At 40.9% G+C, this 17,124-nt stretch overlaps 1 protein-coding gene across 2 annotated transcripts in view; it reads right to left on the bottom strand.

Moving 5' to 3' along the window:
- Positions 1-17,124, bottom strand: part of rims3 (regulating synaptic membrane exocytosis 3) — a 47,030-nt gene that overhangs the window by 29,044 nt on the left and 862 nt on the right. The window contains exon 1 of one of the 2 annotated variants that reach the window (XM_085149538.1): positions 2,132-3,259. The exons of the other annotated variant lie outside the window; for it this stretch is intronic. The gene's annotated coding sequence lies outside the window, so the exon portion shown is untranslated. Of the gene's footprint in view, positions 1-2,131; positions 3,260-17,124 lie in introns of those variants that run through there. 2 annotated transcript variants of the gene reach the window in all.

The following is a 17,124-nucleotide window of genomic DNA, read 5'->3' as shown; positions in this document are numbered from 1 at the left end:
TGTGATGTCACAGTAATGCATAGTAATGTGTTTGACGCACTGCAGCTGAAGTTGCCCTGTTTTAAGCAGTTTTAATCGCCCTGTCCTACCATGTTTACCATGCATGTTTAGCATGCTACAATGTGCTAGCCTAATCTGATGGTATAGGAGAGCTATGGAGTTCCTCAATGTCAGTAGAATTCATCATTTTAGGATTTTAAATGTCAGTGGAAAACTTCGTGGCAATCCTTCTATTCATTATTGCCAAAAAAGCAATGGAAATTTCCATCTCTCCAGCCGTCCCACATGTGTGGCTAAAAGACTCAGTCGGTGATCGCTGGAAATGGCACAAAATGAGTTTGCTATTAAAACATCCCCACTGCTGGAAATCATAAATAATATATACATACATGCAGTAAAATATGCCCTTTATGCATCTTTGGAAGAGAATACATGTAAAAGCAGTGCGTTCCATTTGTCTGCGTGAATCATTCTCCCAACCACTTTCTGCCACATCACCATAATCCTTACAGCCCAAAGTAGCTGGCTGATTTTTAGAAGAAAACAAAGCAAAAAAAAATGACCAGAATAGGCAAAGTGGATTATTTTGAGGAACAATAAACTGATGTAGCAAAGGGCAGATTTTGGTATTTTGTAATGAAAGTCATAATAATAAGCTGAAGAGGAGGAGGAGGAGGGTGAGGCAGCGGGTCTGCATGCTTTGACATTTGTTACTGAGAGGAAACAGAGGCAGAAGGAGGGGGAGGAGCAGGGGCTTGAAAACAGAAATCCAGGTGAACATGTACTCCCTATATTTTCTTCTCATGTCTTTCTCCTTTTCCCTTCTCTTCTCTTCTCTCCTTTTTCTCTATTCCAGCTCTCTCTTTTCTGGCTCTCTTTGAACATGCAGCGATAGAGCGGGAGAAAATGAGAATAGGATAGAGATAGAGAGAAGGCTGCAAGAGATAAATAGAACAACTGTGGTTTTAGAGAGGACACACGAGAAAAGTGAAGGAAACGAAAGGATGGGGACTGAAATGTGGGAGGAGGAGAGATGCTTCATAATGAATGGACAGTGTAAAAAAGGGGGGAAACTGCACAAAGCTGCAGTCTGATCTGTGTGAAATAATGGAGAGAAAGAAAGAGGAGAGGGAGAAGAATATGACACTGACAGTGACAGTAACTGAGACATCTATCCCAGCCTCCTTATTCTTTCTAATGAGATCTTCCACAGTATCAGTGAGTGTGGATCACAGGCTTAAATGTGACACAAGCTAAACTGAATGTGTGCTTCATATATGTTAATTTACTACATCAATGTATTGCATTAGAAGCTAACAAAAGTAAGTATGTTTGTTTCTTTTTCACAAAGAAAGAGTTAGAAACAGGCTGCACATACAATCAGTTACAATTCATTATTACTTATTTTCATTCATTAGTTATTAATAATCTCGGACTCTCTTCCACCGCGTGTCTTTTGTCCTGTCTTCCTCCCCTCACCCCCAACCAGTCACAACAGGTGACTGTGCCTCCCTGAGTCTGGTTCTGCTGGAGGTTTCTTCCTGTTAAAAGGGAGTTTTTCCTTCCCACTGTCACCATAATGCTTACTCATAGGGGGTCATCTGGTTGTTGGGGTTTTCGCTTTTTTCTCTGTATTTTTGCAGGGTCTTTAAAATTTAAAGCATCTTGAGGCAACTGTAGTTGTTATTTGGTGCTAACTAAAAATTTGAAAACACACTTGATATAGAAACCAGCTCTGAAAGTGGAGCCAATTCAGAAGGGACTTTAATCTCTCTTCATTGCAGTACCCCGCAAGGGGAAAACTAATCTGCTTGTCAAAACAACCTCAGTTGAATTGGCAATCATGCTCTTAAGGAGAGTAAAATAGAAGATGAAAAAGAATATTATTTTGGGCTTGCTTACATCGTGATTAACAAGCCATGTGAGATTGACATTCATGTCATTCAGATTCACCCCTCTGGTTTAAAATAAAACAACAACAAAAACCCATAAGACAAAATACTGTCTTCGTTTTAAGGCTTCAGAAATGGACTTCCAGTGGGTGGCGTCACTGTGGCTAAATCCATCTTTTATATACAGCTATGGTTTAGAATCAATGTCTTAAGCACTCCTCCACTTCCTTACACTGTACCTTAAATATAGAGCCGTGAGACGTTATCTTAGCCCAGCGTTGCAAAAAGACTGCAGAAACAGCATACCTGTCTCAGTCCATATATAGTAAATCTGCCTACCAGCAGTTCTGGTTGTCTCCAGTGGTTTCCTGGCAACCAAGTCAAATGGTTTGGGATACCACGTAACTGCTACCCCCACAGTTTGTTTCAACTGTCAAATCTTTGTCGCATACCACACATCCCTCATTCTTTGCTCATTTCCTACCTATCAAAAAAACCCTTAACCTCCTAAACAGCCACACATTTTGGGTTTTTACATTTTGTTTTGTTAAACAAAGGAGACATAATGATGAGCTTTAAAGTCACTAAGGCTACGTTCACACTGCAGGTCTTAATGCTCAATTCCAATTTTCTGTCTGCTTGTTCACACTACAAATAAAATGTGACAGCAAACGCGCTCTAGTGTGAACCCTCAAAGCGGCCCGCGTGCGCAAAAGAAGACGGCACACACAACGCGCTCTGTTTAGACCCAGACCAAACAGTATTGTTTGACTGATGGCCGTTAATATAAAGACTTGTTTTGGACTTGACGTTTCCCAATTTTGCTTTAAGTTATAAAGTTATTTTGTTATTTACATATGGCCTAATAATTATCCTTATTGCTGTTTTAGAAAGGAGCGGTGCTTCAAAGGATAGTTGCAGATTTCTGTCAGAATCTGCAGATTATACAGCACAAATAAAATGTTCACGTTTCTCCAACGTTGTCTTCCAAACAGTTTCACTAACATCTACACTGGATGGCCAGGAGGTGTTCGCGATGTCTTCTCGGGCGCTTCTCCGACAATGATAATTGGCGTGTGTCTTGTGTCAGTGACGTAAAAGACGGATTTAATGCGACACGACCGTTCAAACAGCAGTCGCTTCTAAAACATCAGATATGTATCGGATTCAGCACCACATACGAAAGTGACCCAGTTCGGTGCACACCATTGTTTTTCTTGTGACATTACCAATAAGTTTGATGTGTCACATGGCCCTCTTCCTATTGAAAAAACAAAAGTTGTATCCAAGATGGCCGACTTCTAAATGGCCACCATGGTCACCACCCATCTTGAGGAGTTTGCCCCCTCACATATACTAATGTGCCACAAACAGGACTTTAATATCACCAACCATTCCCATGTTGTTCCCTGTATTATCAGCATGATTTTTTCCCTTACAGTGTGCCATGATGTATCAAGCCAAACAAAATATAATACATTTAAATAATGAGTAATGATTTTGTTTGTTTGTATACTGCAGTGACATGGTTACACCACCTAACATTCTTTCAGTCTGTCTACTTCTAAAATCTAAGCTATAATGTCACCGCTCAATATGTCACTATGCACCTGTCCCCATACAGCGTTTTCCTCAACCTACAGGCAGACTCAGAGCCCATCCATCCTCATCTCTGTGTCAGACAGCTCCCTCGCCATATGTCTCTGTGCTCTCTAACTTCTCATCTGAAAGCTCATTTATTTCCCCTCCTGTCAGCAAACCACCCTCTCCACCCATTCTGGTGGCTCTGAGCTCACCCTCCACATAACCCGTCTCAATCCCACAGAACCCCTAGCTTTCACTTATTAAAGTGCATCAGGTCGAGTCAAGTAAAAGTTTATATCTATAGTACATTTTAACAACCTGAATTGATCAAAGTGCTGTACATGTTATACAAAACATACACTAGACATAACAGTTACTAAATTAACAATAAATATACCGTACAACTCATCCAGTAAAATAAAGTGAATAAGACTGCATAGTCAAAGCCAGGGTACCCTTCTCAACTGGAACTGAAAGCAAACGGGAATAAGTAGGTTTTCAACTGTATTTTTTTTGAGAAAAAAAAAAACCTCTTTCACTCTCCTAAGGTTAAATATGACTTAAAGTTAGCATGTCCAAACCAATTCACTGTTTTGATCTTTACCTATTTTTAGGCTTTTGTGCAAAGTCTTTTTCTGCCCTGTGCCTTCACATGTTTTTAACACAGATTATAGAAGCATCCATTAAAATATGAATTTGATGGTCCTCTCATTTAGCTTTCAGTAACAACACAAAGCATGTTTACCAATGTTCACGTGTTTCATAGTTAACAGCTTATTTTGGTAGTTAAATGGTCAGAAAGGCCCATAAAAAAACAAGGAGAGCATTTATATATTCAACTGAGTTCAATTCAATTCAGTTTTACTTATATAGATCACAACAACAGTCGCCTCGGGGCGCTTTATATTGTAATTAAGAGACCCTATAGTAATACAAAGGAAATCCCAACAATCAAATGACCCCTAATGAGCGAGTAGTTGGTGACAGTGTGAAGGAAAAAACTCCTTTCTAACAGGAAGAAACCTTGGGCCGAACCAGGCACATGGAGGTGTAACCAGTTGGGGCTGAGAGGAGGAAAATAGGATCAAAGACACAACAGGACGAATGACAGATACACTTTATGTTTTGAGTCTTCCAGGTTTAAACTAATACCAGCTTCCAGAAAACCATGTAAAGAACCAAAAACAAAACTGGACTGTTTATAGGCAGCATAATTCAGCTGCTGAAAGAAAGCCCAGAGAAAACTTCTCTTTTCTCTTCCAGCAAAATGCCACAACCTTGTAATTAGATATGGCTGAGCAATCCATTAATGGTCTCTTAAAAGTTGCTCTCTACTATGCAAACTACACTGGCCGTGCACTTAATTAATTGGCAATTTAGCAGCAGTGTAGATATTAAAGATTTACTGTACAGTAGGTGTGAGTGTGTCATCAGGTGACTCACCCCTCAATGTAAACTGACCCCGATAAACAATCCTATCTATCTTAACTTGTCTTTTCTCATCTGCTAATGCTGTTACTATTTAGTCCCTCTGCTGATAGTTATTACTGTTTTTAGTTAGCTTATATTATTTTCTAAGAGACATATCTATTTTCATGCATCTTCGCCAAAAGCTTTTGGCTATGGCAAGCTGAATTTTCCCACATGAGACAGTAAAGTGAGCTAGATCACAACTAAATTAATATGGGGGAGTGTATTAATTAAGACAGTGTTGTTCATTTGATATCAGTCAGATGACATCAGGCATTTAGAAGCACACAATATACAACTTACACTATGACAACCAGATGTTAACCATAAAGAGCTCGTGTATTACTGAAGTTGATAACAGCTGTCCTGGCTCACAGCACTTTTTGGTTCATTTTAGAGATGGCATGATACCACTTTTTTATGTCTGATACCGATACCGATATCATAAATTTGGATATCTGCCAATACCGATATGAATCCAATATAGTGTTTTTTTAAGCAATAAAACTGTTTTTTAATATCTTGCTGCATTTTGTATAAGTTCATACTCAAATTTTAAAAAACATAACAACACTAAAGCTATTCTGTTATACCTGTATGCAAAAAATAGACTGCACCCAAAATATTTCATAATTCAGCAATACTGATCAGTCTAATAAACTTAAACCTACACCATCCTCCCTATTCTGGTATTTTAAAGAGTAATTAGCGTAAATATTAAGCAACCTAACTAATAGGGTTCCAACTCCAAGAAACCAAAAAAAATAGGGAACCACCCCTCACGCTCCACCTCACCTTAATCGATGTAAGGTGAGCCCTTTTCCCTGTTAATGCCCTACCTGCTCCCTTGGCTAAACTTAAAACTAAACTAGATCCACCCCTGCACAGTTACCAGCCGTCAGCTACGTGGAAAAGGATCCTGGTGTAGAAAGTAATATTAAATGGTAAATGGCCTGTCACACACACATTCATACACTGGTGATGGCAAGCTACATTGTAGCCACAGCCACCCTGGGGCGCACTAGCAGAGGCGAGGCTAAAGAAACAAAAGGAACAACATGCCAACTGATTTAAAAAAAAAAAAAAAAAAACAGAATCTGAGTTTGTCATTGTTCCCTGTGTCTCCTCGGGATGTTGTTGTTGTAATCTCTCTCTCTTGCTCTCCTCTGCCAGGGTGGAACTCATTGTGGGTTCCCGCCTCTGGCCCACGCACCAGCAAATAATCACGCACCCGCTTCTTGTTCTCCGGACACTCCAGTTACTACTTGAGGTGATGGCTCAGTGTTTCTCATCGCTGGATCGTTACGACACTTGTCGGTGTAGCCCCAGCTCTTTCTTGTGTATTCTCATTCCCAGTGTTTTTCCTGGCTTCCAATCGTGTTTTCTAGTCTATAGATCTTCCTGGACCCGTCCCCGTTTCCCACCCCTGGAGTTGTGACTGTGAGCGTGAGTGTCTTTGTACAAGAACCATACAAGGACCATTTTAGGCAAGTTCTCCAGCAGCTACTTGAGAATAAACTGTTCATTAAGGGGGAGAAGTGCAAATTCCATGTTGAGACTGTTCCTTTCCTGGGGTATATCATTGAGGAGGGGAACCTGAAACCGGACTCCGTCAAGGTTCAAGCTGTTGCTGAATTGGCCCGAGCCCACAGATAACAGGCAGCTCCAACGTTTTCTCGGTTTCTTTAACTTTTATCGTAGATTATTTTCGTGACTTTAATAAAATTGCTTTTCCTCTAACCCACGTAACCTCTCCTAAGATTTCTTTATAGTGGGATCAGGATGCCCAAGCTGCCGTCACACTTCTCAAGGAGCACTTCGCCTCAGCTCCCAACTGGATCTGGGTCTCCAATTCAAGGTTGAAGTAGACACTTCCAACTTGGGGGTGGATGCCATGCTCTCCTTACAAAAGGATGGAGTAAGCTCCCTCCATGTGCCTTTTTCTCTGACTCTTTGTCCCCTGTAGAACACAACAATGACGTGGGAGATCAGCGTTGCTGGCAATAAAATTTGCCCCGGAGGAATGGAGACATGGCTCAAGGGCACGGTCCAACCTTCATCTCATGGACGGATCACAAAAAGCTAGTGTACCTACAGTCCGCCAAACTGTTAAACCCCCGGCAAGCCAGGTGGACCCTGTTTTTCACCGGTTTCCATTTTTCTATTACCTATAGGCCAGGTTCTCATTATGTGAAACCGGACGGTCTATCCCAGCTCGTCTGGTTGGGTCCTTCTCTGAGGACCCAACTGACACTGCACCCATCCTGCAACCTACCTACACCATTGGGACCATTGCATGGGAAATTAAGGTCATCGTTCCAAGAAGCACAGGCCACTGGCATGCCTCTGTCTTCTCTATAAAATATCTGGCGGACTGGAAGGGCTATGGTCCTGAAGAACACTCCTGGATTTTGCGGTCAGTGGTTCTGGACAAAACCAAGCTTTGAGAGTTCCACCCTTGCATCCTGACAAGAATGATGGGTCGCCAGCAGGCTCCCATTTAAGTTCGGGGGGTACTGTCATGGTTCCCTGTGTCTCCCCAGGCATGTCTTTGCTGAGTGGTGTGTGTGGCCGAAGAAGAGTGTGCCCCCCCCACCGCCCCACCCCACCACCACCACCACCTTTCCACTCACACTTTGTATATGGCACCTGGTGATTGTGTAAATAAACTGTTATTTTTTGCAACATCAACAGAGTTCTGCGCCTGAGTCCGGTCATTCATTGTGACAGAGTTTTAAACACATGCAAATCTAAAATAGGTACAAACCTATTCTTCTTCTTTCCACCATCACATTTGTATTCTTAGACTCTAATAAGAGTGGCTTAGCATGAATCACCGTTCAAAATAATCCTCATTTACCATAGATTGGGTGTTGGTGCAGCAATGCCATTCTTGCAATATCTGAAATAATCCATTTTAGATCCTCTCCCTTTAAGCCAGATTTCTTCTGACTGGCTGCCCTGGCAAACAGAAGGTCTGAACAGCAGGTTGATCATCCATCTGATCATCCATATCCTGATCATACACTTTCTTTTGTACATCCTGGTAAGTAATGAAGAATGAAAAGAAATATGAAAGAAATTTAGTACACAAGGGCAAGGCAGCACCATTAAAGCACTTCGTCTTGGGGCCACTATGGAAACTTCCCAGGTTATGATATTGTACGTGTGAACCCCAGCGCCTGCTGCCATTGTATTATACCAGACCTTATGCCGTGTGTGTGTGGGTTAGGGGAGTACTGTATCTCTGTGATCATAAGGGGTCTGTGAAGGCGAGGAAACAGAAGGCCGGTTATACAGCTACACACAGAGGAGAGCGTAAGACTGCCAAGCTGTGGGAAGACTGGGAGCCAAATGGATCACACACGTAATCACACACAGAGAAACGCAGCATAGTGCAAACACACATATGCTGTGCTGAACGTATGTGCCAGAGTGGGGCAAAAGACAGAACCAAAGTATTGAATGACAGAGGGTGTTGACACTGATGTCTTGGCTGCTGGTCTTGAGCTAATATCCAAATCTTCTGTGAACCACTCGGCTCACACACTCAGATCCGATTTCTTCAGTCTCACTTCGACTTGAAAAAGTACAAAGTATCAGAAGGCACGTTGACCAATAAGTGAGAGCACCACTCAATATTCACAAATTTCAATTTCAGACTTTGCAGAGCAATATTATGCCTGATGCACACAGACACAAATCTGAATCAAACGCTAACAGCCATGAAATGAACAGAAAAAGGGATTCATAAGGAGCTTTTCGCTTTCCCTCTCCCGTTGGCCCAATCAAATTTTTATCCAATAAAATCTTTAATGAGGTGAGTCACCAAGTCACTCCCTCTACATCACCTAGTGACAGCAGACATAAATTCGATTCGTCACACCACGTTTTCGCACAAACTGCTGAAATTGTGTTGAATCGGCTGCGGCAGGGAAGCAAAGCTTTGCATTTTCCCTAATCACAGCTACAATTACAGCTCAAATTAGCCTGTCGGACGTTGTTAACAATGAAATGTGGCATTAAAAAGTGCACATCTGTAAGCAAACAGATAGATGACACTGTGTCCTACTACCATCAGGCAAATGTCAGCCAATGACCAACATCTCTTTAAATTTTGTTTTTAATTGTAAAAAATAAATATTTGTGATTAAAAACAAATTGATGGTAATACAGAAAAAGCACAAAAAAAAGCTAATGTTAGGTATTAAACGAAATGGAAATTTAGCTTTTTCTCTACCTTAAATAAACAAATTGCTTAATATAGATGGCCAATCTATATACAATGGCCAGCAGGGGGCGACTCCACTGGTTGACAAGAGAGGTTCAATTGCATGGAAGGTTGTGAGAAAATTATGCTACTTTATGAATTCAGGACTTCAGCAAACATTTTCCTGGTGAGCTCTTAGATTAAAATCTTCTTTAATAAAGTCTAATGTTTGTTTTGTAGCAAAGTGACCCATTTAGAGCAAAAAAACAGGCTCTAAATGGTATACGATAAACTTTAAGGTATAGCCCACTTCAGTGTATAGCCCTTAAGTATATAAGTTGCTCCCTCATGGACATCCAGTTTTGGGGTTTTTTTTTGTTTTTTGTTTTTTTGTTGTTTTTTTTTGGGGGGGGGGGGGGGGTTTACAGTGCATAATGGATACATCTCACTAATCAAACTAACAAGCAGCAGCTGCAGCTTATCAGCTCTACCAACCTTCTAAATGTTCAAAATATCAAAAAAAAAAAACAGCACAGGTTGGTGTTAAAATATATTAAATATTCACTAACTCATCCCCACTTTTCCAAACCTATTTCTCTATAGTTGAGCTAGAAACATTGGACTTTCATTGAATTAAACACCTTGTCCTGGATTTGAGCCCACAGCTTTTTGGATGAGGCTCATATCATCATCGCATGCCCCACAGAAGCCTCACTAGCTCACAGGGTTTCTCTCTACGCATCACCATGGGAAATCTGGTGTGAAAATGAGACACACTTTATCACTGCGCTGTCTTCTTTATCTGCCTGTAGTGATACGAGCGAAATAAACTTCTTTTAATCATTATGTTTATCGTAAAAGCTGTTTGGTAGAAGACAGTGAATTTCCTCGCCGTTTCCCTTGTTCCACTACAAAGGTTGACCCTAAATCACTTTCCGCTTTCATCTCTCACTGCAACCTGCAATCTGTCCAACACTGGACTATTCTCGTTGCACTCTCTTTCTCTTTTCATCACCATCAAAAGAAGGATGCAGAGTTACTCAGTCAGCAGGGGGATGGAGAGCCAGCAGAAAATATAAAAATAAAAGTCGGAACGGCTGGGCTGAAAGGAAAGTGGGTTAAGAGGGACGTGATGGATGAGACGGCGAGCTTTCCTGACTCATGGCCTGCTTTTGCTGGTGACTAATGTGGCCAGTGACATCTTTCTCACTATCCCTCAGCCCCCACGCCCCTCTGTCTCATCCCACCTGGGACACTGGTAGTCTGCCTGGGGCGGAGTATCACATAGGATCTCACCCAGCTCAACATGTCAAATCACCAAGTTCCAACTTAGAATGCAAGGGCTTGTGTTGTGAGGTTATCGGGGGCTGTAGAGAGATAGCTAGGTTTAACCAAAGCACAGCTTTCTGTCTTATTTACAGCTAAACATTTTAAAGGGATGTGTGCAATGGAATGCATACAGATCCTCCAGGAAGACAGGATAAGAGTTACATGTTTATCTTACTTATATGTCTTATATATATATATATATATATATATATATATATATATATATATATATATATATATATATATATATATATATATATATATATATATATACACATTAGGGGTGCAACAATACTCGCATCGGTATTGAACCATTTGATACAGTGCTTTCATACGCATATGTATCGAACAATACAATTTTTTTCAATTTATTTTATCAACTTTTCTTCTGACGATGCTGTCTGTGTTGAGCGCTCAGTGGATCTGCGTTCGACTACTCCGCCTAGGCTGCACTGTCGAGTGCAGATCCACTGAACACAGCACAAGCTAGCAAGACAGAAGCTAAGTTCGTTGCAACATGACAACTGCCTCAACGCTACCCAAAATTGAACCTCCCCCACCCTCATTCAGATCTGGCGTTTGGAACTATCTTGGTTTTCATGTGAAGCATGACCCTGATGGTAAGCGCGTCATGGACAAAAGTAAAACAGTATGTCGGATGTGCCACGCAATGCTCAATTGGTGGGAACTAGTGCGTTAGCGCAGTTAGCTCGTTAACGTGTTGACGCCATCCAGACCCACACACGGGGCGATCCGCGGTAACTCGTTAACGGAGATTAACGCTGACAGCACTAGTGGGAACACCACGAATATGACTGCACATTTACTCCGACATCATCCTAGTGCAAAGACAAGTGGAAGCAGACAAAAACAACAAGCACGCTTGCTACAAACTTTACCCGAGTCATTTAGACAGCCGTTAGCACATGAGTCTCCTTATGGGGATCTGATATGTTTAATATGCTGCTGAGAGTATAGCCCAGAAGAAGCGTATAGTATAGCTTTTATTTTGGAAAGAGCCTTTTCTCTTTAATAAACTCTCTTTTCCAAAGATGAGTGATTTCTCGATCAGATAGATTTATTTTTTTTATTACTTTGTTGTTTCAGCAACATTAAATTTAAAAACTGTACTTTTGAGTTAAAATATATATTTATAATTTTAATAGATGACAAATTAAAAAGGCATGAACATTTATTTGTATCGAAAAAATATCGAACCGTGACACCAAAGTATCGAACCGAACCGTGAATTTTGTGTATCGTTGCACCCCTTCTTTTTTTTTAAGCTAGACCTAAATGTTTTGCTTGTTTTGCTGATATAAATTATTTCTTAATAATAATAATATTGACTATTATTATATTTCAGGGATTTCTTTTTATCTGCAGCTGAATCCATACTGTGTTTTTACAACATAACATGCAATCAATTATTATGTTTTATTATTATAAAATTACAATCCTAGGTTTCTTCTAAGGTTTATCACAGTTGGGGTTCTTCTTCTTTTTCTTCTAAATGTGTGTCAAGCAGCAGCGCTGAAACTAGCTCGTGACACAGAACATCACCACTTTGGTGGGAAAAGAACCTGAGTCAGTGTGAGGTTGAGAGATAATGGCTAGATACAGTCAAGCTCACCTCAATTCATGGCTTGGGCTCTGGAGCTAGTGTCCTAAAGAGAGGCCGAACTCTAATAAGTGCATACGGCACCAGGGCACCCTAGGTTGCAGGTTGATGGTTGATTTTGTAATCATTTTATTTGATGTGCCGCTGCATGTCTTGGGTGAGAAGAGGAGCTGAGCTGTCAACTGATCACCAACTGACCAGGAAGGAGGATGCTGGACAGTTCTGCACACTCATAAGCATAAGGCCCCCAGTCTGTAAGACCTTCAATTCCCACATTCAGCTTTGACAGCATTCCGAGGGAGGCTGGGGACACTGAATCTGAATGGACCACGTTCAATGGCTCAGGAAGCTACACAGAGCTGGCCATCAGAGGTGACGAAAACCATTAAACGGAATAAAGGGTCCTATCAAGGTTGGTTACCCTACAGGACTCCAAAGACAGCTGCCAGATGCCAGCAGGCCAATCAAAGTGCAGCTCTGGTAGTAGCTAAAGCAAAAAGTCAGGTATGGGAGAAGTTTGGCCATAGAGCCAGACTGTCAGTTGGCCTTGAAGCGATTCTGTCAAATCATCACACAACTCGGGAGGCGGAAGCAATGCTCTGCCCACAGTGTTAATAGTGCAAGTGGGATATTGCTGCTCACAGCAGAGCCGATTCTTCTACACACTGAAAGAAGCTAGTTGAGGTGGTTTGGGCACCTGACTAGGATGCTCCTAAGCACTTCTAGAGTGAGGTGTTTTAAGTATATACCACCAAAAGAAGGCCCTGGGTTAGACTCAGGAGATTATGTGGAGAGATTGCTGGAGAGATTATATCTCTCAGCTGGCCTAGGAATGCTCCATTGGCTAACCTGAAGGAGTGTGGCTGAGGAGAGAGAGATCTGGGCTTCACTGGGCTGCAGCTGCACAACCCAGTGCTTGATAAATAGCGGATAGCAGGTAGTTGGATGGATGGATGGATGGATAGATAATTGGGCCAAAAAATGAATACACAGACACTAATGGATAGTAAAAGTTTGTGTTGGATTAGATACTCATTTGCAACAGTACTGCTACCGACACTGCCATCTTCGCTCCTCTAACTGACACACAACTGCACATAACATCACTGCACATAGGCCAGAACACCCCCACCCCACCCCCAACGTCACTAGCAGCTAAAAGCATGATCAGTAGTTTATTACACTGAACAGCATTCCATTAGGATTCCTCGTGAGGTCAGCAAAGGTTATCATCATAGTTAACCCCTGTCACTGCACATGTTAATGTTAGTCATTTAGAAATTAGGCAATTATCAGTCAGCCACATTAGCTGTCTCTTAAGTTATCTCAAATTAATGAAACAACATTACAAATAACCTTAATGTGGGAGCTAGACACCAAACTTTATCTGGCTCATAATTAACAGTGTTAATTTAACAGGATAATAAAACATTTTGTGTCTAAAAAGCATTATGGTTCTCTTAAAATCCCAGATTGAAGATGAGGAAAATCTATCGACAACTAATTAGAAACAACGGCAGCCTACCTTAGCTTCTTTCAGTTGTTTCCTTTTTAGAAACATTAGCCACACTAGATGGATCCCCATCTTTGATTTGGCAAGGGTTTTCAGAGGGGCACCATAAACACTATTTTGTTTTGTTTTTTCTTTTTTTTCTTTTTTATTACTGGTCTTTCAACCTGGACAATTCCCTCACTGTGTCATGAAAAATGTAAACTTCAAAAATATAGGTCAAAAACCCCCATCACATCCATATGGGCTGACCTCTTCTGGGCAAGGTTCAGTCCAAGCATGCAAAATAATCTTATATAACACCTTAGTGTCTCAGTGGTAATCCAGTTTGGAGTGGGAGGTGAGGCGCGAATCAAGCCAAACAATAATCGTCAGCCAATCACAACCACCGCCATTGATGACACATACCAGTTGGCTAGTGAATTGTGCCCCACAGATGGCTGTCCACGAGTGCACGCAGCGACATACGGTGCAACAATAACACACATATAAATAAGCACCCAGACACGCACACCGGAGCCTGTTCATTGCTATGATAAGTGTCTAGCTCTGCCTCTTGGTTGTTTTCATTTGATTTTCATTTCAAAGAGCACCAGAACCAGCAGCAGGCAGCTACAGATCTGAAGTGTGATCAGATGTGTCAGTGCATTTATGAGTGTGTGTGTGTGTGTTGCACTGCACTTTGCCTTTGCCCTTTCCAGCTATTGGTTTTTAGTATTGTGTGTGTTTGTGTGCATGTGAGCAGAGGCTCTTTGATGGAAGATGATATAGTGCACAAAAGTCAGGCTGGCCTTTGGAGCAGCTCATCTGATAATATGTGATGCTACTCTCCCCACCACTAAGACTATGCACAATCATACAATTGTGGTCACAACTTTACATAATATGATGGTAATTTGAGGCTTTTATTCATTTCAACTTTCAACTTTTCTTTGTCCACAGTGAAATTATTGTACAGCAGACATGTTTACTGACTTACTGGCTTATTTTGGATTTTCTCAAATCCATACAGTATACAAACGGACGTATTCAAACAGAAGTTTGCATACAGGCTCAAACATATACATAAACTTACTCTAAATCTTTCATTAAATTGTGCTGGATGTTCTACAAGAATTACTCCAAGATCATCAGTTTGAATAATGGTGTGTCAAAGTTATTCGGACGCGTCTCCACTTCGCCCAGGTCTGGAAAAAGACTCAAACTGTCACCTTCAGATGAGAGAAATTGTTTGGGATGTTAAGGAACAACCCAGAAACCACCAAGACTAGAGCCTGACATGAACTGAAAACTGTTGGAACGCCAGCATCACTGTCCACAGTGAAGCAAGTTTAACAACGCTGACTGAGAGGGTACTCATCATTTTATGGTCAGAAAAGAGAAAGATTGGTGTTTCTGGCCACAATGACAAGAGATATGTTAGGAGGAATAAAGATGAGGCTGTACTAACTGTCAAGCATGGTAGCGGTAGCATCGTGCTCTGGGGCTGTTTTGTTGATATTCATACACTGCACAAAGTGGATGGAATAATGAATAGTAATCAACGACTAGACGAAGCTTGGAAAAAACTGTGCGTTCCAACAGGACAATGAACCCAAACACACATCAAAACTGGTTTGTGACTGGATTAAACTTCTGGAATGGTCTTCCTAAAGTCTTAACCTCAATCCTACAGACTATGCTTGAAATCCAGGTCCATGCCAGAAAACTTATGTTAAAAAGAGAGGTCAAATATCCAGAGAGAATTATGCCACATGGTTGGTGATCGCTACTATGAGAGTCTGTTCGATTTTTAACTTACAAATATTTAACAAAGTATAGTGTGGGGCTGTATGTATAAATTTCAGGCTGTATTTATAAATTTGACCATGTGTGAATTAGAGAAAAGTGAAAATAAAATCAAACTTGTGCATCCAATCCTTGTGTTTTTTTTAAAGCCATTAAAGATGCATGCTGTACCATCGTTCCACCCTGGAAAAGGAACAGTTCATAGAAATCACTGTGTATGTAAACTTCTGAGCACAGCTATATATTTCATAAAGTAAATATTTTACAATAAGAGGCTTTTGTTCCATCCCAGACCTGCAGCTCAAAAGCTGCTTGGAAAGACACACCCAACCAAATCTGGAGTAAAACTGTGACACGCGCACATGAATACTTAATAAGCAGACATGTGAGCTAAATGGCAGCTTTTGAGGATATAAAATGGGATGAGTGATCCTTGGTCTCTCTTAAATCGGTACAGAATAGCAAATCTATGAAAACTGGCTTCTGTGAATGTGTGAGTTCAAGTTAAATGGAAGTACAGGGCCACAGCTTTCCACAGCACAAGTTTCAGTCATTTTAAGATTTTATTTACTCAGTTGCGTTTCATTGGATTATTCAAAGGATCAAGTCTGAGTCACGGTAGCATTTTAAGAGTTAAGCATGAGGATAATTATTCTCTTTCTCCTTGAAACAGGCCGAGAAGATACAGTCTTTTAGTGCCAGTTAAAGCACTTACTCGCTCTCGCTTACTCATGCTTAATACTAACAATTACAAGTGTCACAAATATCAAACTGCCTTCATACTATTCCCTTCACACGATTGAGAGAAAGTCAAAGTACAGCTACTTTGAAACCAAAGACTCTTTATTTTAAAAGGCCTTAGAAGTGTTAGAGAGAAAACCTAAGTCTTTCCATCAATGTCTCATGCTTCAGAAATATATCTTCAGTTTTAAAAATGTTTAAATATTTACTTTTGCTTGTTCTTTTTATAAGATCCTACATGGACTTGCTCCACCCTCACTGAGTGAGTTCATCATGTTTAAATCCAATATCAGTGGAAGAGTAACCAGATCCTCTACTAGAAGGGATTGTACAGTACCTTTGGTATCTCACTACCTCTGGCAAAGATACTGAGATGTGGAATGGTATACTAATCTCAAACAATGGCTAAACAGGAATCAGATTTGCAATCACTTGTTTTATATTAATATGTGTTATTTTTAATGTTGCATATTTTGCATTTCATTGTAATATAACATTTTGTGCTGTAATTTCATGTATTTGTTGTCTGGACTAGATTGTTGTACACTGTCTGAGGGTTTGCTACATTCCGTATTTATTGTTTTTGTCTGACCTGCCAGGTGCTACAGATGTAAATTTAGCCTGTTGGCTAACTCTGGCATATTTACATTGATATATGTTCATTAATATGCACTGTCCCTTTTTATTCAAAAGAAGATCCTGAGTCACATGTTTCAGTTTCCTTCCACAGGTGGGGAGCACAGTCTGCGCTGCCATTCTGGTGTTTGCATCTCCCTTCATTTGTGTGCATACACGTTCATGCAGCCATCTGATACAACCTCACACCTCAGCGTGCACTTGGCACAGGCAAGGGACAGGCATCTTAAAATATGCTCAGTTTCACTCACACTCCCTCTTTCCTCTCCATTCACTGTCACGTGCAGCATAAACAAACACCATAAGAAAGGGGCAGCAGTGCATAAACTGAATTATAGCGAGG

Source organism: Neolamprologus multifasciatus, chromosome 22, assembly GCF_963576455.1.
Source record: "Neolamprologus multifasciatus chromosome 22, fNeoMul1.2, whole genome shotgun sequence".
In the NCBI taxonomy this organism is placed as follows: Eukaryota; Metazoa; Chordata; class Actinopteri; order Cichliformes; family Cichlidae; genus Neolamprologus; species Neolamprologus multifasciatus.
The sequence above is the reverse complement of the archived record's forward strand: the minus strand, read 5'-3'. Positions and strand labels throughout refer to the sequence as shown.